We start from the raw sequence: 22,392 nt of genomic DNA on the forward strand, positions 1-22,392 counted from the left end.
AGCTCTAAAGTTTTCAGAGCTAACATGAACACAAACTTGTCATGAATTTAAGCTCACTGGATATTTTCTAAAAATCACCATCAGCAAATTCCCTGATATGTGTCTTGGGAAGAGCTGACTCTTCCAGATCAGTGAAGGCTATATGAGACCCCTTGGAGCCTGCAAATGTTGTTTACCATTGCTAGCAGGGCAACTGCAGAACAATGCAGAGTGCTCCCTGACAGCTTTCCACCTCAGCTAATGGAGTGTAATGTCAAGTTGTAATCTTCCCCATCGCTGAGCACTGATCTTAAGGATCTGCCCATCTTAATTCTTATTTTGGAATGGGTATTGTGATACAGCACTGCAGGCATTCTCAAGACATGCACAAATGCATGATCTTTACACTAGTTTCTGTTCTTGATTTTTCTGGATTGCATCCAAGGCTTTCTTTTATCTTCGAGCTTAGCAAAGTGATAATATACATAACTCAATATCCAAAAATATTCAGCTTTGGTAATCTGTAATGAGATCTCTCCTCCTCTTCATCATTCTTTATATACAGTTTCATTATGTTCATGCCAGAGGAGCATTTAAGCGAGAGTGAGGCGTAATGAGAGATGAAGAACTAGAGCACTGTGCTTATGCTGTGAGGTGGAAAAAGACACTTATGCCTAGAGATACATACCAAACTTTTGTGGAAGATATCACTTGCCTATATGCAAAGTATTTAGTACCCAACTTAAATCTTCACAAATAGCACAGAGAAATCTCCCAAACAAATCCCATGATAATTAAATCCTGGTACCACGGCATTCTCTATCCCACACACATGCATTCTGTCCTCTTAGTTTCAGCAACCTCTGCTGAACTTGGCTGATAAAATAATCTCCCAAATGACTGTAACTCTAAAAATCTATTAAATTCATGAAGTATTGATGAGACAGAATTAATGTTGAGAGAAGTACTTGGATCATCTCCCTCCCCCTGTATTTCATAAAAGAAACTCTAGAAGTAAAGTGGTGCTGTGGACTGTACTGCAAAGTACAGCACACTCAGATCAGGAAAATCTACATCCAACCTCACACCTTAAACTCTTCCTATAGATCCATTTGTCACTACAACACCTATTCCTTCAGTAAAAATAAAATCCACAGAAATGGCCTTATCTGATGCCCAGAAATCATGCTATCCTTTCTTTTTAATCCCAGATACGATCTGTGTCTTACACACATCAGGCTCTCTGAGCAGCACTCCTCACTCCCTGTGCTGCAGGGCTCATTAGCTGTGGCTTAAGAACATTACCTACTAAGACCCTGTTGCTGCCTGATTATAAACTTGGCACAAACAGACCCAAGTTTGGCAATATTCTCCATGCTGGATGTCTACTGGGAGGGGTTTTTTCCCCTTGCTTTTGTTGCTGTTTTGGATTTTTGGCATGATGTCAGCCAAAATTTTTCAAGCTAATTCTGAAGCAAGGCATGGGAAACTGGAGTGATTTGTTCCTGTGAAAAGCTTCTGGCTGCTCCTTGAACAGCTCAAGAGGTTTTGTGATTTGGACTATAAACTTGCAAGGTGTCCAGGCAAAATCTTTGTGTTTTGATGTCTGCAGAAAATTGACAAATGAGGCGAATTACTAAACTCTGGACACCGCCCTCCCCTCCCCCCCCCCCTTAGTTTACATGAGCTCACTAAGGAAGTGATGCTTCCCAGCAACTAAATTCTACCTACAACACGCAGGAACCCACTACCAGTTGGGTGGGACCTGCCTGCTTCAAGCTGTACTTACACTTTAACGTTAAATTATCTGAGCCAGACGTGAAACCAAGTGCAAGGCTGTTCCACATCTAATCTGAACTTCTAAAGGGTTGGATGGCCCTGTATCACATACATGTTTGTATTCAGTTCTCCCCCTCCCTAGGGGAACATCAAGTATGAGAACATGTCTGTGATGCAACAGGAGCTTTTGTACCAATGCATATGCAGAAAAGAACAATGTTGATGTAACACTCCCTAAAGCAAAATCTGAATTTCCAATTTGTTTTTTCTTTTAACAAAGCACTTAGAGGGCTTATTATCCAGATTTAAAACAACACAACCAATTTACCACTTGCTAAGGCCTAACGTGGATACTCAAGCTGCTGTAGCATCGTGATCCACTGCAAACATCTCTGTCACTGAGCCAGCTTAAAAAAGGTGGGAGGTACAGCAGCATGTAGTGCTCTGTCCCATCTATTGTCTTAACTATCCTTTCCTATTTCTTCTCCAATGGCTACAGCAAGAGAGATATTGACACAGATAGCACACAGACCAACTCTCTTCTGTTGAGCAATTCCAACAATTGGATCACCTCGAACTCAGGGGGAAAAAAGGGGAAAAAATTATATTAAACGAATTACCAGTGAAATGTAGGAAAAGACTTGGAAAAATTAGAGAGACTTAGACACAAAGATCTCTTCTGCAGGAGACCGGAACATAACCTCCCTGAGTAGGGTTATCTGATTTAATAAACTGAACACAAGTATAACAATGCTTCACAGACAGCACACTAAATCCAATCTGGTTGGGACTGGACACATGCAGTTCTGGACAGGGAACAAACTGCATTCCTTAAAAATCTTATGGACCAGATTTAACATTTATACACTCAGGAGCACCAACATGCACATCTTTTGCATAGACTAGACTGGAAGAAAAGAAACAGACTAAAACTGAAGGAATTACAAGCATAGCACAGCATAGCAAATCTTGGTAAGTCTCAAAAATACTAAAATATTCAAGCATTCCACACACTTTCCTTCCTAAGGAGGAAGATAATCTTCAGCCCACAGGAAGAGATAACGAAGGCAGGCAACAGAAACACGCTATGAGGAACATTCAGTGTCCAAGTTAATGATTCTGGAAAACTAAAAGCTACTAGAAATAGGACCAAAATGCACCAGGTCAGCTCTAATTACAGAGAACAGCTAATGATTCTGGCAAGGTCTCTCGTGGGTATGGCAGAGTACATGTAATAAAGCAAAAGTTACATCAGGTTATTTTTGCAGTGAGAGCACATATTCCAAGCTCCAAGCAGATACTACATAGTTGCTCTATAATGCTTTTTATCAGAAACCTGACAAGTGTGAAGAATTACCAGGAGAAATTCAGTAGCACTTTTGGTAGGCATCAGGGATATAAATAATTTTATCATACAAATCGAATACCCAGGAATGCACAGGGCATCACAAACAAATTTAATACTTGTAAAGATGCTGAAAACTTATTTTTATATAATTTCTTAAAATCAAAGCAGTCATTACCTGCCTTTTTTTGTTGTTGTTTAAAATAGAGAAGAAAAACCTGACTGTTCTTAATGGGAAAAAACCCAAACGAAAATAGCAGATGAATACCTTAACAGCTGAAATCTGAATTTTCCATGATATATCTGAGCAAGTAGAAATCACTGAAGCCATTGTTTAAGGTGTGCAGTTGCTTCCAATATATGAAGAAATGTGCAAATAGGGAAGCATAGCATCTCAGATTTTGGCCGAAATACAGAAAAGGCCTGAACTTCAGCCTAAATTCAGAAGAAAAAGAGCTGTGGATCTCCAGGCCCTGAGACATACATTCAGCCTCAAGGTCTGCGTTTGAAACATTCAGAGCTTTCCTAAAAAGAGGAAATCTACAGGAAATGGATGTGCACACAGTGGCACACCTGGCATAGGAAGATGCAGCTGAGGTTTTCTGTACAGCAGTCACTCCACTCACTTCACAGCTTTATTCTCCTCTGATCTTGATGGCTGTAACCAACTACAGGGTCAGAACAGGGACAGAACACCAAATTGTACAGCATAGGTCATGTTTACAAATATGAAAAGCTGTTACGAAAGGCAAGAGTTTCAAGGGGAGTGTGGACTGGCAAAGAGCAGTCTGACCAGGGAAAAGATAAAACACAGATCACGCCAAGGTTTTCTGTCCTACATCCGCTTCATGGGACTCCTTGCAGTTGTGTAAGTATTTGATGTGGAGGGGTGGCCATTCTGTGACCGCCTGCTGCATGCTGCGGTCAATGCAAGACTTACAGTGCCACATGAGTATCTGCCCTGACATCTACAAGGCTGCTTTATGGAAATCTTATCAAATGAGGGGTCTTCTCACACTGTCATTAGCTTAACTGACAGAGTTTTAAACACAGCCAAGATTCCCCTCCCAGCATTTAAGGATACTTCTCTAATCAGCTCCTAAATCCATTATGAATTTTTGATCTAGAGGCTGCATGACCTTTTCTAGGACTTTGAGATACAAGATGAATAAGTAACTGCTAAGCCTCTGAGCTCAGCTGCTATGTCAAGATAAATTCAAAACATTCTCTTGATGTCCAGTACTTCTTGGATTCAGTGGGTTAGGGACAGAGACTGGGGAAAACTGTTTCCTTGTTTTATATTTTTTGCAATTATTTTTAAACTCTCTGGAAGTTTAGAATGCCATAGGCAAACATACAGTGGCTTCAGAGATATTTCAGAGGTCCTTAGAGATGAGAAAGTCAAGGTCTCAGATTATTCTACCTCAAAATAAAAGGTTGCAAATAGTTTGAAGTGGGAAGAGTGAAAAGAACACCTGTGAAAACAAAATTTGCAATGTCTGTTTATGTACTACAATGGCTGCAGGAAAACAAATTCTGGAGCAAAATCGTGTAGCACAGTGGTACAAACCCAGCTCCAGACTGGCTTGAAGAAATTCCAGGATGCTTACAATCCAGCACTGAGAAGTGCCTCTTTTCATTGACTAATATCTCTAAGCAAGTCAGGGAAGCAGGTAGTTTCCAGGAGCATCAGTTTGTCAGCTAACCTTCCAAGTTTCAAGATTCAACCAAGTCAAGCAGCCATGCTCTTCAAAGCTGAAAATCAACTACAGGTTGAGAAACACCATCCAGGTAGAACTTCTGTGAACCATATTGGGGACTTTTTTCCCACTAGTAAGTTGGCTGCCTCTGCATGACACATTTCCTTGGAGCCACAAGAAGTAACTTTCCCAATTTTGAGGCCTTCTTCAAGGCTTCTCTCTCACAGGCAGAGAAGATCCAAAGTTTGCACTGATTGACACTGAACAACAACAAACAGCAATGAGGAAGCACTTTTTTCTCTTTGAGGATGGTCAGACATAACAGATGCCCAGAGGGGCTGCAGAGTTTCCAGCCAGCTGACTTTTGAAAATCAAGGCCGTGAGCAACCTGACCTAATAGGACCTGTTTCAAGTGGGGGTTTGGACAAGGTGACAGTTTGTTCCAGCTTTTCCCAACCAGAATTATTCTATGATTACAAGAAAAATGCTTCTTCTGTCTCTGCTCTTGAACTATGCTCTTTAATTAAGGTCAGCTATGGAGATTAGGCTGGTCTTAGCTGATGCATTTTTGAAGGGAAATTAGAACACTATCATCTGACTACCAGGTCTGGAGATAAACCTTTTTTCTTTGGTGCTACATGGCATCACTACTCCTGAATTATGGCTCTTCTCCTTCACCTATGAGCACCATAGCTCTGTCACACCCCAAACAAAGATCAGCTAATATGTAAGGACACTGGACAACTTTTAGGATGAAACTATCATTACTATCACTAAAAAGAAAACTAGATATAAATCCTATAATCTTCTGTAGTAACGGAAGTCTCCACAAAATCGCATGGAGTAATGAACTCATGATGTGGTCTGGGGCTCATCTTTGCCCCCACAGCTAAATTCTAGTTAAATAATTGTTCTTTGTATTTCTCGGTATATGGATATAGATGCAAACTTACAACAAAAACAGTTATCAGAAAAGCTGATCCAAAGAGAGAAATTGGTTTGAAAGAATGAGCTGCAGTAGGGTTTACCCAGGTACAATTTTGCTGGACTTTTCATCTATGCAGCCAGCCTCTTTCTAAAATTCTGATCTTGCCTATCTTTTCTTATATTATCTTATCTATCTCATCTCAGAGCATACATTTTGCAGAAGGCTAAGTGATCTACACTTAAACATCTGGTAGCTAATCCAGATCTTTCTGTATGATGTAACAACATCTGGTTTTTTTTAAATGGCAGAAAAAAACACATGTTCTCACAGAGCCAGTCTTTGATTTTTACTTTGCTACCCTGCAGGCTATCCGACTCTGAAGTCTTCTGCCAGTGGAGAATAAGCCAGTTTTCATCTGTAATCTGCACATTCTGCCTGAAGAAAAAACACCAGTCCAATTCCCTGCTTGGCCAAGGGAAAGGAGGGAGAGAGTCTTCTGCTGGCATGCTTTTTTCCCAAGGGTGATGGTGATTGATTGATACTAGCCAGAACTGTATATATTGATGGTCTCCTAGAGGAAAAAGCAAGATGAGTCTACAAACTGCTCCAGATCTGCTGCCTTTTTTTGCATGTTGGAAGAGTTTTCTCTGAACTATTTCCCTCTAGTTGGGACATGTCACTAATTATGCCTCCTTTTCCTCTCTGTCTCCTGCTCAGCACAGTGCAGCTCAGCAGCACAGACACATCATCCATGATGTGCCATATTCCCACAGCACTGTAGGACCAAAGTCTGTCGGAAGCTGATGCTGCTGGAAGTGCTGCATATAGGACAGCCAGACAAGCAGCAAAGCTTGTGACGTGGTATAGAAAGGAGAGATAGGAAAACTGGTATAGCACACAGGAGCATTAACTATCTTCTCATCTCTTAGACATAAACAAACAATCCTAGTTCTATGCAGCAAGTGTGCCAGTCAAACATCCTGGGAATGGATGGAAAGACCTTATGTCCTAGTTTAACAGGTGGGACCAGTTAACACTGTGTGGGGGTGATCAAAGCTGTGTATTCTACCCCCTCTATTCATTTCCCAAGGACAAGGGACCATTAGCAGCAGCTGCCCAGGGAGTCATTATCACCTTCACACCCAGCGGGGGGGGGGGGGGGGGGGGGGGGGGGGGGAGGGGGGGGGGGCATGGCTGCTCATGGGCCATCAACCGTTCAACAAAACCCCCTGGCTCCCAGAGTTAATCACCCATTGTGTGAGTCCCCACCCTGGGGGAGGGACTGGGTGCTCACTGAGGGTACATAAGCGGTGGGTAAGAAGACCTGAACTTCTCATCAGATCCAGAGGAGCAGCAGGACCTTGACAGGAGGAGGCCACCACTCTTGACCAGACTACAGCCATCACCTGCACCAACAGGTTTTTCACTTCTTTTTGCTTTGGACTTGGGGGAGCCACAGGGGTCTCAGCACAAGGGCAAAAAAACCCCAGTGGGTTTGTGCCCCAGGACACTGGGTTATACTGCTAGGTTTTGTGAGTAGAAAGCAATTTCCCTTTGTGTCAAGTGTATTTATTGTAATATTATTATTAAATTTCAGCTCTGACTTATAATCTCTCTCATGGTGAGTTCATTTCCCCTGCTGGTTTGCCTTTAAACCAGCACACCTTAGAGTGATTGGACACCCCTAGCACTTTGGGAGGTATGTGTTCTCTCTGCATTACTTTTGCTCCTGATCTTTTATACAACTTGCACGCTTTTTTTGTACCCCCTTGTTTTAAATTGAACCATTTTCTTCCTTCTACTGTAGGTTTTAGCTCGACCACGCTTCAGCAGAATGGAACACCTACAAACACAGTAAGCAGATGCCACTGGAGCAAATGAAAACACATTCCTTGCCCTGAGGCCCAGTATGCTCTTCCCTGTCAGTGCTGCTCATACTGCAAATCTCCATACCAGAGGAAGAAATACAGAGGTATAGTTGATGAAATGTGTATTTCTTGTCAGCTAAAAAAAATTAAAATTGAAAAAAGCTAAACCAGAAAAATTTCTGAAGTTTTGAAAAGCAAAATTGATAAAGATAGCATAACTTACCAAAATTTCCCCCCCAAAACCAGCAAGTTTACATTCACCACATTTCCTCAAAAACGGGTTGAAAATATGCCCTATAAAATAAGAGAGAAAAGGAAAGAAATAATTAGTGACTGGAACACCACAAATTATGTTACACTTTTTTCTCACTCTGCTAACATTTATCACCGACTTCCACTATTTTTCCTGTTTTAGGGGTGGAGATAATTGGATTTGAACCTTCACAACTAATTATTGAACTTTACTGGTATTATGCAAAATATTAAAATAATTGCAGGACTCCCTCAGACTGCTCAGACACATCACTGTCACTGATATGATGGCTATTCAGACTTCAGGCAGACAAGGTCAATGACATGAAACATGCAGCAGCATATAGCAAGTGTGCCAATTATTTTAGATCCAACTCTAAAAAAAATTGGTCAACCCAGTATCTCTTAGTGATTTTGTTTTAACAAACTGATTTTGAAATTTCATACATATAGGGTGTTGACAGCCTCCTTGTTTAAAAAATACACAAAGGAAAAAAAAGGGGCTGTGCCACACTACATTTTTAGACTATATTAATTACTCAGCATTCCCTAGAAGAACAAAGAGGGAGAAGAAGGAAGTCAACATAATATCCGGTTTGACACACACTAGGGCCTGTTTGAAGAAGATGGAGAGCAAAAGTGACAAATGCCATCATTTTGCCAACACTGAGTAAATTTCAAATGACAGCTATGCCTTATTTTTCCTTGAGGAGAAATCTTTGAAAGGACAGCTCATGGAGCACAGACTAACAATGATGTGAAAATCTTTAGTTTGTAAACTCCTATATAAAAAGGAGGAGCAAGGATTATGCTGGTGTCCACAATTGGGAGTGGTAACTGTGCAGCAAACAGAGAAGGACATGCTTTTCAGTGACCTGGAGTCCACATCAGTGAAGCAAGACTGAATCTGAACTGCTTTAAAGTACCATTCTTCCCCAAGTACATGGCTGAACTTTCCACAAGAGAGGTCTCTGTGAAATTACTGCTGGATGAGTAACTGGACAGCTATACACTGTATAGGACTTGGAGCCCTGCACTGCTGATCATGAAAACATGTCTCAGCTGCAGAAACAGCAAATCTTTGCGCCCGCACCTCTTCTGAAGGATGGTATAGGCATGAAAAAGAAAGGAAAGGGGAATGCCTTCTTAGGTCAAATTAGTTTTGATGGTCATCATTAAATGAGAAATAGTTATGAAAATAAAATTTCTACTAAGGAATAAACAAATATTCCTTTAAAAGATGGCAACTGGATCACATAGCTCTAAATCCCGATTACCAAGCAGATATCTGATATAATAAACTGAGACTTCATTTGGGTGGAGGGTTCAGGGTGGGGAGAGAAGGAAAAAAAAAAAAGAATAATTACAAATGAGAAGAGGCCGCTGTGAGAGATTTTAGGAACATACAAAGCAAAGAGTCTTCTTCTCTGCTTGCTTTCTTTGTTTAGTGGTTGAGAAAAAACCTGGGCATAACAAGGAATAAAGAGGAAAAATTAACACCCCTCCTCCCCCATCACCTTTTGTACAGCTTGGCAGAATTTGTGAAAACACTGAAGAAAAAAAAACGGGTCTTAACTGCTTTGCTCAAAGTGAGGGAAGGTGGTTATTATTCCAGTGCCATCCATTTCCCTCCTTAGCTTCCAGGCATTTGGCCTGGAAAGAAAAAAGCAAGTCAAGAAACTCTACTTCTGCCTCCAAACTAATTGGATAACATCTGCATGCAGAAAAGTTAGAGGCTTAAGAAATGAGCCAGGTCCAAAACAATCCAATGGCACCTCAACTTCGGATTAGCTCATTATTTTCTTCTACACCAAGAGACTGATTTAATAATTTCCTCACAGAAGTGACAAATAAGCAAAACTCTGTACTCTGTGCTGCTGGTCCCATGAATACTCAAGATAGCACCACTGCCAAAAGGGGACGAACCCCCTCCTGGCACTGGTGTGGAGCTTCGGGATGCAGCCCTGGCAGTGCTCCCTCCTTCCCTCACTCCAGCACAAATGCCTGTGCAGCAACAGGGATTAAAATCAACTAGGATAATTCTTTAACCCAGTTTGCAAAGTACCTGAAAAGAAAAAATAAAAGCCTATGCTGGCTCTAGGGCAAAGGGGGCAAAAGGATGGAAATGATGGCTAGGTTCATGTATTTGGCTAGTTTCAACCAACAGGGCAATTCCACTGTTACAGTACAGGATTGCAGGCAGCTGCTTTATTACATGCCAAAGGAAGTCTAGTCCAAGGCTTCCCCTGAGACCACATACAACAAAAACTAGCAAGAAGCCAGGGTAAAGGGGTGTCTAATTAAATCTGAGGCAGAGACAGAATTTACCATGTCTCTAGCCTTGCAAGATATTGAGAACTTTAAAGGTTGCAGGTAGAAAGCTTGAAACTTTTCCAGGGGATGCCTTTTGCTTGATTTTAGAAGATGGTGCAAAACATGCCCTGTCTCTTTGGCTGCAGTGGAGATGAGAGGTTTGGAGATGGAGAGGCAGGGAGGGAGAAGGGAAGGAAAACTCTTTGTTGTATAATTGAGGGTGAGGGCTGGACATGGCTTGTAAACTGAAGATTATTCACTCTGTTTTTGTATTCAGTCTGAAGCCTGTAGAGAACTCAATTTTAGCCCTAATGATTTTCCTTTTTTTTTTTTTGAAGGCTTTGGAACATGTTGCATATCCCCAAATTCTGACCAGCACTTTTCAGAAGAGCTTTGGAAAACTACAGGTTTGCAAAGTACAGCATTGGAGATGCAAATTAAATTAATATAGGTTTTATGTTTCTTTTACAATTAGTATAATAAATAGAAGAGGTGACAGAAGTTTTGTCTGATCAGAATTACAATAAAAAGGAAAGCTTGCCTTCCCAAGCTTCTGTGCTTGGGAAAAAGAAAATCTGGAAGCAGCCATCCAACTATTTAGTAAAATGTGACCTTCTTACGGATATCTATTTTCACAAATAGTTGTTCTAACAGGTGACATTTACCATAAACTATTTTGATTTTCTTTGGTTATGAAGGGATGGTTATAAGTGTACAAAGGTATACCTTAATATCCAACAGTCTGCTTGCACCAAGTGAATTGGCCTATAGTATACATTTGGATTTATTTGTTACCCCAGCCAGGGGAAGGAAGAGAAGTTGCAGGCGAAGAAAAAGCATTAAAAAAGAAAATATTTTCCAAAAAAATTTACACTGAACTCCCCTTCTGCTGGCCAACTAAAATAAAATACAAAATAAAGTTGTTTTAAAATATAATCAACTGAATAGATGTAGATTTAAGGATCATCAGCCTCCTATAAGTAGGTGGAATTGCTACTCATCCCTGTCCAAAACATTTACAACAGGGTCACCCCAAACTGTGACACACATATCACTGCCAATACAGAAGCAGTGTTCAAATGAAACCTGTCCAAGCATCTTCTCCTAAATGGTAAGATATAGAAAATCTTTAGCATGCCAGCAAACAGGGAAAGTTGCATTGAATCTCAGAGAGACTTGATTTGAAACGTTAAAGAAAAACAAAACACTCTTGGGAGATAATCGCAGTTATCTGCCAGGAACAGCCTTTTCCTGTAGGCAGCAGGAGCTTCAACAAATCGTAATTTTTTACCAAAACCCTGTATCTCCCTTCCAGTGTTACATATATACCAGCAGTGCATTTATGTAGCCTTGTGTAAAAATTACTATCTTTTTGTAAAGAAAAAAGTATTTTGTGAAGTGGAATGTGGTGAGTAGCATAACTACACATCATTTGCATGTTCAGTGTCATGGCATTGTCTGCTTCAGGAGACAACCTCTGTTCTTTCTTCATCAGCTTTCAGATACATTTTTGTCAGTTCATACTGGGATCAGAATTAAATTTATTACTACTGGCAAAAAGAGAAATCACTGACAACAGACACAGTAACTATTTTTTCCTCAAGCCTGCACTTCTAAATCTATTAGCACTCACCAACTTCAAGGATCTTTGGATTTAGTACACTGTGAACAATCCTAGGTATGAACCCACAAAACTCCTCCCTTTTCATTGCAAAAAAATTCCTCAGTGACAATGTACCCATTGTTTAAGAGAGATATTAACATGACTGAAAGCATAAAAGCACCCACACAGAGGATTCTAGTCTGGTGCGTGCTGCAGTTTGTACGAGTTTCACCCAGCTGGAGGAAGTGGCTGGTTGAAGTCTTACATACTTTTCAAATGCTAGTAGATGCAATTTAGTTTAAGATACTCAAACACAGAAGAATATCTACATAATTATAAACATCTGTCAGTTTTATACTAGCAACATGCTTCTGCTGCTGTTTTTTCAAACCTCAAGAAGAAGCAGGTATGCCTGGTGCTTGGGCTGCTATTTTACTTGGCAAAAACTGGGAAGATGAAGTTTTTCGTGTTGGAGAACAGTTTACAAATGAACATGTTTGGATCAGCATGTGTAACCTGTAAATAAGCTGGATCCACTTTGTAAAGTTGGTCTGCAGAGTCATAGTTTGCCTTTTTCATCTCTTCTAATGTCAGTCATGTTTATGTTCCAATATTTCATACTACACAGATTTTGGGCCAGGAGTTGGCCCAGAAAGTACTTTTCAGTAGTAGGTTACTATGGCCCTACTTTAACAGAGTCTTGAGTTACCCTTTTCAGACAGGTTGAGGACTTTGTTACCAAGGACACTGCTGACACTGATGTTTGAACAGATGTACGGAGATGTAAATGTTCAGTTTTTAATAGCGTGCGTGCAGTATTTTCCACCTATTTCCACCACCTAAGATTTGAAATCTTACTAAAAACAAACACCTCCGACCCCCAAAAAACTCCAACCTAAACAAAAAAAAGCAGCCTTCTGAAAGCAACATTGAACAGCAGAAGTAATCTTCTGCATGCTGACTTTATATGGCCAGTTTATAAAGGAACTGCACATCTTAACTTACATAAAGTAATCTTTCAATGTGCAATACCAGATTACATATAAAGACCCCTTATCTTGTGAACATCTGAAAGCTTTCCAACAATAAAACATTTAAAGTTTAAGGGAAGCTTATAGGCTTTCTCTTACACAGAGAAAAAAGCCTCCCTGTCAGCCTGAAACTACCCCTTTCTAAGTGAGGGTGCCAGATATCTGGCACGTGGTATGAAAAAGCCTGGTCACCAACAGTGTGGGGGAGAGAGCTGGAGGAGAGAGCTGAGGGCAGACAGAGGGAGCTCCCACCAAAATCTACTCTTTCAACAAGCCCAGACACAACTCTGGACAACAGGAAAGGAAAAAAATCCAAACAGCAACACCATTAGAAGACTCATATCAAGAGTAAACCCAACTATTCTGGTGGTTTGTCTTCCCATGCACCAGTACCAAAACTTGGAAAGAGGACAGCAGCTATGGGACAGGAACCCTGCTTTTTTTTCATGTGAAAGTCAGTGGACTAATAAAACACTTACTTTAAAGCTTCATGCACATGCAGGATGTAAATAAGAATAATGAGGTCCCTCTAAAAAGAAGTCCAAAGGTAGATCAGTAGTTTCAAAACAAGAATGTTTGTCCGCACCATCAAACTCATTGTTGTCTAAAAACATATCTTTCAAACTACTGCCCTTTCCACTTGGAGCAGAAGGAACTCAGATGCAAAGTCACTGTTGCAGTGGCAACAAGTCTTAGGAAACATGGGAGGAAAACACCAGGAAAATACAGAGGCTTTGCTTGAACTTTTTCTGTTTTTATAAAATGGAGCTGTGAAGAGAAACAAACCCACAAACTGTGTTAAAGATCATAAGCTGAACTGTGACAGTGTTTTTTCTGTGACACATCAATCTCCTTACACAGTGGCTATACTGACTTATCTTTAATAGACATGCTGCTGTCAGCTAGTCCCCATGTCCTGTGGCTGCCAATGCAGGCTGCTTGCTCTTCTTCCCATTGGGATGCTTCCCTCCCACAGGGTGTTTAAGGCCCTTGATATTGCCAGCTCAGTATCAGTGGTATTAGTACCTTTTCCTTCTCTCAACTTTCAAGCTAGACAAACTAAACAAAATCATCATCCACAGCTGCTTTTCCAGGCATCAGCTTGCTTTGTAACATGGCAGGGAGCAGAAAGCATAAAGAAGCTGGGATCTGAAAACATGGCACCATCTAAATCAAGCATTCCTGCACGGAAAGAGCCAATATAGATTCAATGTGTGAAACTGTACAGAGAGGTACCAAGGACAGATGCAATGAATCAGAAGATGCCAATAGCATTAAGAAACCCTTGGCGGAATAGCTGGTGGCTATGATGAGCAGGTGGAGCACAAAATGGTGAGGGCACTGGTCACAGAAGGGCAATCCTGACAGCACTCATGGTCCATTCCTATATCCTGCCCTTTGAAATTGTTCTGAGAAGAACCTACAACGTGTGGCATTCCTGGCCATGTGCACTGCGGGGAGAGAAGAGAAGCAAGTGTGTGTGAGCTGAAAGCCAGCGTGTGTTCTGCACACCAGTCTCCTGCTGGAACTGCCTGCCCCTGCGTCAAGTGGCCACTGGCAATCACGAGGGCTGAGCAATCCATAAGGGAAGCTATTAGCAAGCTCAACACTGAGGATGCACTCAGACTGAGAATGTTATTCACATGTGAGGAACATGTGATTGTAGCAACATACTTTAGTTCTCAAAATAGTAGAAAAATTACTTCATTAATTGCCTTTCTCTTTGCAGAAAAATGGGAAGTACTATGCCCCCAAAAATGTTTAAAAGCTAAATGAATGGAGCCTATAGTCCTAAAAATAGATTGAACTCTCCAACCCTCTGAGCTGGCTCCTAGAGATGGTGACAGGCATCTCTGGAGCTGAGGGAGGGCGTGAGCAGACAGTGAGGCAGGGAGGTGGTGGCTAAAGCCAGCGCTGCATCCCTCTTCTGCACCCACAGCCAGCACATCCTTATCGCCCAATATTCCAGTGGCATCCGTGAAACACTTCTATGACCAGAAATAGGCCACAGAAGTTCACATCATTCTGAAAGTTAAAGACAGCAAGGAGAAAAAAGCATGCATAATGTAAGGTTTCAGAAGCTTCCGTTTTAATAATTGATCTTGTAGTGTCTCTCAAAGAAGAAAAAGTTTTTCTTCTGAAGATAAAGGATAGGCCCGAAGCACTTTGAGCAGAAATTGGCTGAACAGGGTATTTACAAACCTTCTGGAGAAGCAGTAAAAGCCACTTAGAATGCAATGCAAATGTAGGGGTTTTATACACAAAAATTTGATTTTGTAAACAGTTGTTATTATAAACAATTCCCCCTTCCCAAGACAGAATCTTACCTATGCAATAAATATTTTTGTGCTTTGATCAGAGTGCAAGATTTTAATTAAAGACATTATATCCATGACATACAATGAAAATGAACTGGTACATACAGAGTATATCTAGAATATGTATGCTAATGTGGTAATGTTATAGTACTAGTACCCATAAAGTCAGCCATTCCCACTGTGCAACAAATCATAAAAAATACACACACAGGAAGAAACCGTCTCAAGTCATGGTGAATTTACTTCCAGACCTCGAAGGTTTAAAGAACTCAGCACACATCCTCTTAGGACAAACTGGGGGTTAAGAGGGAACTGTGTATTACTAAGGACTTCTTGTAGTTCAGTCAATACAGAGATTTAGCTAACTGTGTGTCAAATAATATTTGTATCCTGTACATTGCTCTATATTGCGTATATCTGGTTTTTCTACCTACTATTCCAAATTTTCAGAAAAGGAAGTGTGGCAGAGTCTGCAATTGCACCCCACAAGCTGGGAGGCTGGGGGGCAGGCAAGGTGCATCTGTGCCGAAGATACTCCACCCACATGTGGTCACATTTCCTGATGTGAAATATTAAAGTGTTGAAAAGAGGATGAACTTGTGCAAGAGTGAGCTATTTGTAAACTTATTTCTCTATCAAAGAAGGCTTATGAAGAAAAAAGTAAACAGTGTAAGAAAAGAATATAGCAAAAGGATTAGAACAGAAACAATGAGAATGCTGTACTGTAAACGAATTATTAACTACAACGAGCTGAAAATAAACTGTTTTCTTTTTGCCATGTTCACTTTCATCTTCTGGGAGGTAGGAAGGGGGAAGACAGGAGAAGGCAGCAGTTTCAGACTTGTGGCGTTTATCAAATCCCAGATTGGATGATTAGAGCAAAGCTAAAAATAAAACATCCTCTCTCCCCGCCTCCCTCCCCAGAAAGGAAGCACAGCCTTTAGGACCAATCTGAAGTATTTGTTTGCTGCTCTTTAAAGGATAACTCTGGAGAGCATTTTTCGTAAGTTGTTTTTATCTCATTTGGGAAGTTTCAAAATAAACAAGAGTACTGGAAATAGCAGAACAAAAAACTTGATATTCTGGTTTATTTTTTTTTTTTATAGTGAGACAAGTAAAGCAAATAAATAAGGTCCTTCCTTGTCACATAAGACAAAACGGAAGGGAATATAAACTTTCAATCTGAGAAGTATCTTTGTCAAATCTAGGAAAAATCACCAGTGGGCTGAGAGTGGGGAAAAGTGGGAAATAAAAAAAAAAGGAGGTCTATCTGGAGATTAGCTCAGTTGGTTAAAACTTAGTTGTAATAATGCCAAGGTCATGGGTTCAATCCCCTATGACAGCCATTGACTTAAGAGTTGGACTCAATGATCCTTGTGGGTCCCTTCCAACTCAGAATGGTCTGTGATTCTGTGAATACTACTTCACTGATTATTTATTTATTTACTTTAATCATGAGGTTTCATATTTTCAGTTTCTACATTCAGGAAATAAATAAATAAATGAATAATAAAAGGGACAACCACAAAAGCTTACTGCATTTTGACAGTTTACTTTCAAAAGAAACCCAACCAAGCCACCCTGCTCTCTAATGGCTTCCAAAAGGACTCTCCCATAGTGCGAAACAGGAAATTAAATGCCCAGGATAACAGAAGTACTAATGAAGTACTAGAAGTATGGATGAAAAGATTTTCTACTGACAATGTTTCAGCCTTCAGCCCAAGATCAAGCCTTTATCTTTCATGTTGCTCTGAAACACATTAGGTCTCCCCGTAGAAAGCAAGTGTCCCAGTGTGAACCAGAATAAACACAAGGTTCATGTAATTCCAGGATTGTGCTTTATTAATATAAACCTCTTTGCAATGCAGAAGCCACACAAAGCCATTTATTTTGCTGAAATATTATATGGATTTAAAATGTCATTACTATTCTATTCAGTATAGGTCCCCTACCTTTTTTGTCTTTTGGTTTTCAAGATTAAGCAACTGTTTGATCAGTGGAACTAATGAAACTGGATTTCAAGCTCATTTGGACTCGTGATGCTAAATTTACAATGAGAGTCCCTTCCAGACTGCATCCCAGTGCTCCTGGCTCTCCCACAGCCCCAAATGCCTGCTACCCAGTCATATTTACTGTGCAAGCTCTGCTGCAGCTGCTGGCCAGCTGCTCTGGGGATGCCTGCAGCACCCTGTCCCTGCTGCCTCCACATCCAGACCATCTTCTTGCAGCAGCTAAAGCATTGGAGAAAGACCTGGGAAATCCAGTGCTGCCCCCAAAGGCCCCTCCCTGGTTGGAGGCAGCATGCAACATTATGCTGAGCAGGACTGGCGCTCAAACACACCGAGTTAACAGCCTAAACCCACTTCCTCAGGAAATGAGGCTAAAAAATCCAGGTTTTCTCCTGCAATGCCCCTCTCCTGCACCCCCAACTATGCAGATGCAGCTTTAAAAAGAAAAAGAGGAGCACAGACATTAAGGCCTAAGGGCCTATATCCCTGAAAAGCGTCTGGATTTCTGTCTCAGACATGTTTCAGAAGTGTCACTGGTTTCCTTTTCAATATTAATGTTTTATTGCTGCACAAAGTCAGCCTCCGCTCAAAGAGTGATATATTACGCTTACATCCTTCAAGAAGATCCTTAATGAGGATATTCTGGTTTCTTGATATTCAGAGACCTTCTGTTGGTACCAGCAGAAGATCAGCATATGCTCAAATGCACAGCACAAAAAAGGGGAAAAGTCAAATCTTCCTATTAAAACAGAGCCACAGGACCCTGAGCGACCATCTAGGCAGCTTCCCTGCTCAAGGCAGGATCAACTACACTTATGTTATTCTTTTTATTAGGCCACCTGACCCAACTGGGTAAAAACAGATATGCTTTGGGCTCAGAGTCCCTTCCTGAGCCTGAAACATCATCCCTGTGTCACCCTGGTCCAGCTCTCAAGACATGCCAGTTGGTCTGGTAAGAGATCCTTGCCTGCAAACCCTGCCTCCCTTGCATTGCCATGGTTACAATGCTGCTATTACCATACATGTTGAACCTATTTTTAAAAGCCTGCAATGACAGAAGATGCTGGTTAAGGCCTTAATCTCAATAAGGCCTAAAATTACTACAATGAGTGTTTACTACTTGTACAAGTGCCTCACTGAAAGTAAAAGATGGGTGGTGAGCTGCTCTGCGTTGCCTGCATCCCAGAAAAAAAAAGAGAAAAGGGAAGAATATTTTAAAGGAGAGACCTAGAGGACAGGAAGACAGTAGTCCTGACAACATTAATGGGGTGGGTTAGGCCAGTAGAAAATCTGTAACTACTTGTTAGAAAGCAACTTGTGTGCACTGGAAGAGACAGGCATCACAGGTGGCTGGAAGAGAAAGATGCCCTCTCAGAACTGGCTGACAGATGGGAAGGAGAGAAGGAGTGAGGGGCTTTGGTGATAAAGATAGGCACCTTGTGCTGAATGATCAAGAAATCAGGAAAGGAACACATAGGGGAGGTTACACAGTTAAAAATGAGGAAATGGGACAAATTCCTTTTGTAAAGACATATTGAACAGATAGAATTATAATTTGAGGAGACCAGAGAAAAGGATGTTGCAGTAATTAAAGACATCAAATGAGTGCTTAAATGTGAATTTCAGCTGTGTAGTCTGGGTTTCAACTGTGTGGTCTGGATAACACAGAGCATTTATTAAGAGAGAGTACACAGGAAGAATCTGCTGATCTCAGAGTAAAGACAGAGAGAGCTGAAAGATGGACGGATTTTGGCCTGGCTGAGGGACACTGGTGTTGTCCATGGCAACAGAGGCATTGAGAAAGTGAATTGCTGCAGGTGGAGGGAGAAAGGGATGTATCAATGGATATCTGTTAAGTCATGTTGAATGAGACTTGATGGCTTGGTATCTAAAAAGAAGCGGAGAAAGACTGATTCAGGTTCTAGGTTGGACAAGGGGACAGAGGACTAGTTTCATGTTCCAGTTAGAACAATCTTATATATCTATATACCTATGACTCTGATGATTTTTTATATATATATATATTTATATAAATACATATTTGCATACATATGTATGTAAAGGAATCAGTTATAAAATTGTGGTCAGAAGAATAGGAGAAGAGAAAGAACACAGCCCTGCACTCTGTGACAAAAAAAAGAAGTGGAAAAAGGCCTTTCTCCTTTCTTTTTCACAGCATGACTAGTAACAAAGCACATGGTAGCAAAATGCTTGCCTGTTAACCCCTTGGAAAGTTTAAGTAATCAGAAAAGAATTTAGCAATTGTAACCGACACAGCATCGCGCTGCTCAGCAAATCCCTCCACATTTGAAGGGCAGTTGTCCCAGGTACCCACACTGGCACACGCCTTACAGGATGTGTGAGCAGCTACTGGCCCTGTAAGCAGTGGCTTGCCTGGAACTACACCCCTCACAGCACCGGAGATGCGTATTTCGGTCCAGTGATGGATGTGTGTGTAGCCATGTGTCAAATCTGCCATCATGCTGAGTGCTGGAAACAAATGGTACTTTCAGAGCAGTGCATCTGGGTCACTGCCTGCTCTCGCTGTGCCTGTGAGGACTGTGGGGAAGAAGAGCAGAGCAGGGAGAGAAGCAGGCTGCAGATTTCAGAAGCTGTGCTGACAGGTATTATCTAGGCAGCTGCTTGTAAACTGGATACTCTTGCCCTAGAACAACGGAAGTGGAGTTTTGGTACTATAAGAGTAGGCCTTTTGCATCCCTGTGTGATGAGGTGACACTGGTTGTATTTTCTCCCTACTCTCAGTTTTGCAGGTGTAACCAGGATAAAAGCACATTCAACCTCCCTCCCACCTCTAGTCAAATACACTGCAAATCACTGAGAAATAACACACAGAAAGCACTCACAGGCTCAGCTTTTTTGTGCTGTAACTAGTTTGGACTCACGCATTTAGGAAATGTCACATTTGATTTTGACCTAGAATCAAGTTCACTCTGCCTCGCTGAAACACAAGACACACCATTCATGCGGTGCCTGGAGCGCAGCCTCCAGCTGCGGAATGTGGGTTACCAGAAGCAGGAGACATCTGAGAAGGCGCATTCAGAACAGCACGTGTGCCACTTCCAGCCACAAACGCATTTGATTATGAACTCTACAAAATGTGTGAATGGTACAGGCTGATGGTACAATCTGGAAGTACAAATCCATAACAATCCTATAGAAAAAAGAGGGATCCATGACTGAGAGCCACAAAGAGACAAGACTTTTTTTTTTCCTTTTGAGTATGTAAACCAGCTAATTAATTTCCCCTTCAAAACTCATTTGCACAATCTGTGAGCCACTGCAAGGGCAAGTTGGGAAGATTTCAACAGTAAACACCATCATCATCAGCTTAATCAATGGCAAATTGTCAACAGAATTTGGGACCACAACAGTACCACAAAGCCACTGGCACTGCAGCTGGACAGTATGCAGAAATGCTACCTACCACATCAACATGCCCTACTCACCACACACTGCAGTATTCACCTTGGATGACAACCAGTGTATTCAGTCTGCTTCCTCTCCCCATGTTTCATACGTGCCCATCCACTGCTTACTCCACTTTTAACCCACCCATGCAGACATAGAGCTACACCAAGTACTTTGAAGCACTTCATGAATGAAAGGGTGTCAAGAAAGAGAATTGTATTTGACCTTGTCATACAGGTGTACGGGGAGTGAAAACAGTAGTTTCCACAAGCAGACAGATGCATTTAAATAAAGGACAAAAAATAGGAGAGAGCACACTTCCTCATAAACATGTGCGTTTTATCAACTGCCTTGAACACCAAAGCATTTCCCTTTTCCAGACAGACACCTCTGGATTGCATCTTTCAGCTCTGTTAAAATTTCAGCAGCTCATTGACTTCCATTTCGTGTGGAGAGGGCGAAGACATGGACTGAGTATCATCTAGTCAAATGCAAAAAAGCATTTAAAAGGAAACAGAACATCTTGTCCCAAGGAGAGGATGTCCAGTACTGTGACTAGGTAAAAGAAAGAAAATAAAAAGCTTCAGAGCGACAGATGCATATCATACAGCTGGGATCATTTATGTCTGTAGAGTTTCTAGCAGTAACAGAAGACACTTTCCTCCTGAGCAAGTTCTTTCTCACTCTAGGATTCACAGTGGAGCAATTACAAGCTTCTTAAAAGCCCGGCAATGCTTTCAAGGCATGCAGTAGCTGCAGCTTCTGACCCAAGCCATTAGACTGACTGCAAGCCTTTAGAGAGTACAGCAGTGGAAAATATTGCAGCCTAGTTGAAGGCTTAAACACCAGTAAGCATGGACTTCAAAGAGTCCTGCCCTACTTGTCTTAAAAATGTCCAATGGCCCTTTTCATACCAATGATGTAAAAAATTAAAGCTGTAACAGGCCTGTTTATGAAGGTTGACTCTCACTTCACCAACAGAACAGTGTTGCCCTGCAAGTGTCAGGCTTACCTCTCATTTTGTGGGGGGAAGTGCCAGCATCAGCACGTACAAAGTAACAAGGGCATACAAAGAATTTTGTAGGCTTAGAACAAAACTCTCTGTTTGTAGGATTCACTTAGTGAAAGAATTCATGTTAACAGAGCAAGCTATTTATAGCAGCTCACCATAGAAATGAACTGTCTCTTGGTTCCTGTCCTCATGAAATGCAGCTTTCTAACCAGAGAAACCCTCTCTTTAAAAGCATGGGTGAAGTGAGGCACGGAGAAAGGGAAGCTGCTCCCCAACATACACCCTGCTGGCTCCATTTATACTGGAGATAAGGTCTTCCTGTGCTGTTGGCACAAAAGGGGACTCCTGATTTGAATCCCAACACAGTCACAGCACCCTTCCCCAGCCCCCTTGGCTGGACAGTTGTGATGAGAGAGTTGTCCGTGCCATGGCCTATTGCTCACAGCTCTGAGCTCTGCCCATCCGTGCTGACAGACACACAGAATTGAGCAGGACTGCTCTCTCTCATGTTCCTCATGCCCCACATGTTGAATTGCAGGCTCGTATGCAACACTATTCCAAGTATATCTAAGAAAGACTACAGTTCCTTGAAACAGCACAGGGACAAACCTAGGAGGGAGAGATCCTAGTCCCTAGTCTCTCCACGTCCAGCCCTTCAGAAGATCCCAAATCGGAGCAAGTGCACATATCTTCACATTTCATACATTCTGTGAAATAGAAGTATACATACTTTAATTCTGATCACACACAGCCAGCCAGCTAGAAACTCACATTCCTGTATATACACCTCATCACGATAGCAAAATCATCATACAAAATCTCACCT

At 41.4% G+C, this 22,392-nt stretch overlaps 1 protein-coding gene across 5 annotated transcripts in view; it reads right to left on the reverse strand.

The window, feature by feature from the left end:
- FYN (FYN proto-oncogene, Src family tyrosine kinase) overlaps positions 1-22,392 on the reverse strand; it is a 146,310-nt gene that overhangs the window by 74,952 nt on the left and 48,966 nt on the right. For 3 of the 5 annotated variants that reach the window (XM_071548928.1, XM_071548932.1, XM_071548927.1), the window contains exon 2: positions 7,823-7,893. The exons of the other annotated variants lie outside the window; for them this stretch is intronic. The gene's annotated coding sequence lies outside the window, so the exon portion shown is untranslated. The remainder of the gene's footprint in view (positions 1-7,822; positions 7,894-22,392) is intronic. 5 annotated transcript variants of the gene reach the window in all.

Source organism: Pithys albifrons, chromosome 2 (genome assembly GCF_047495875.1).
Source record: "Pithys albifrons albifrons isolate INPA30051 chromosome 2, PitAlb_v1, whole genome shotgun sequence".
Taxonomy (NCBI): domain Eukaryota; kingdom Metazoa; phylum Chordata; class Aves; order Passeriformes; family Thamnophilidae; genus Pithys; species Pithys albifrons.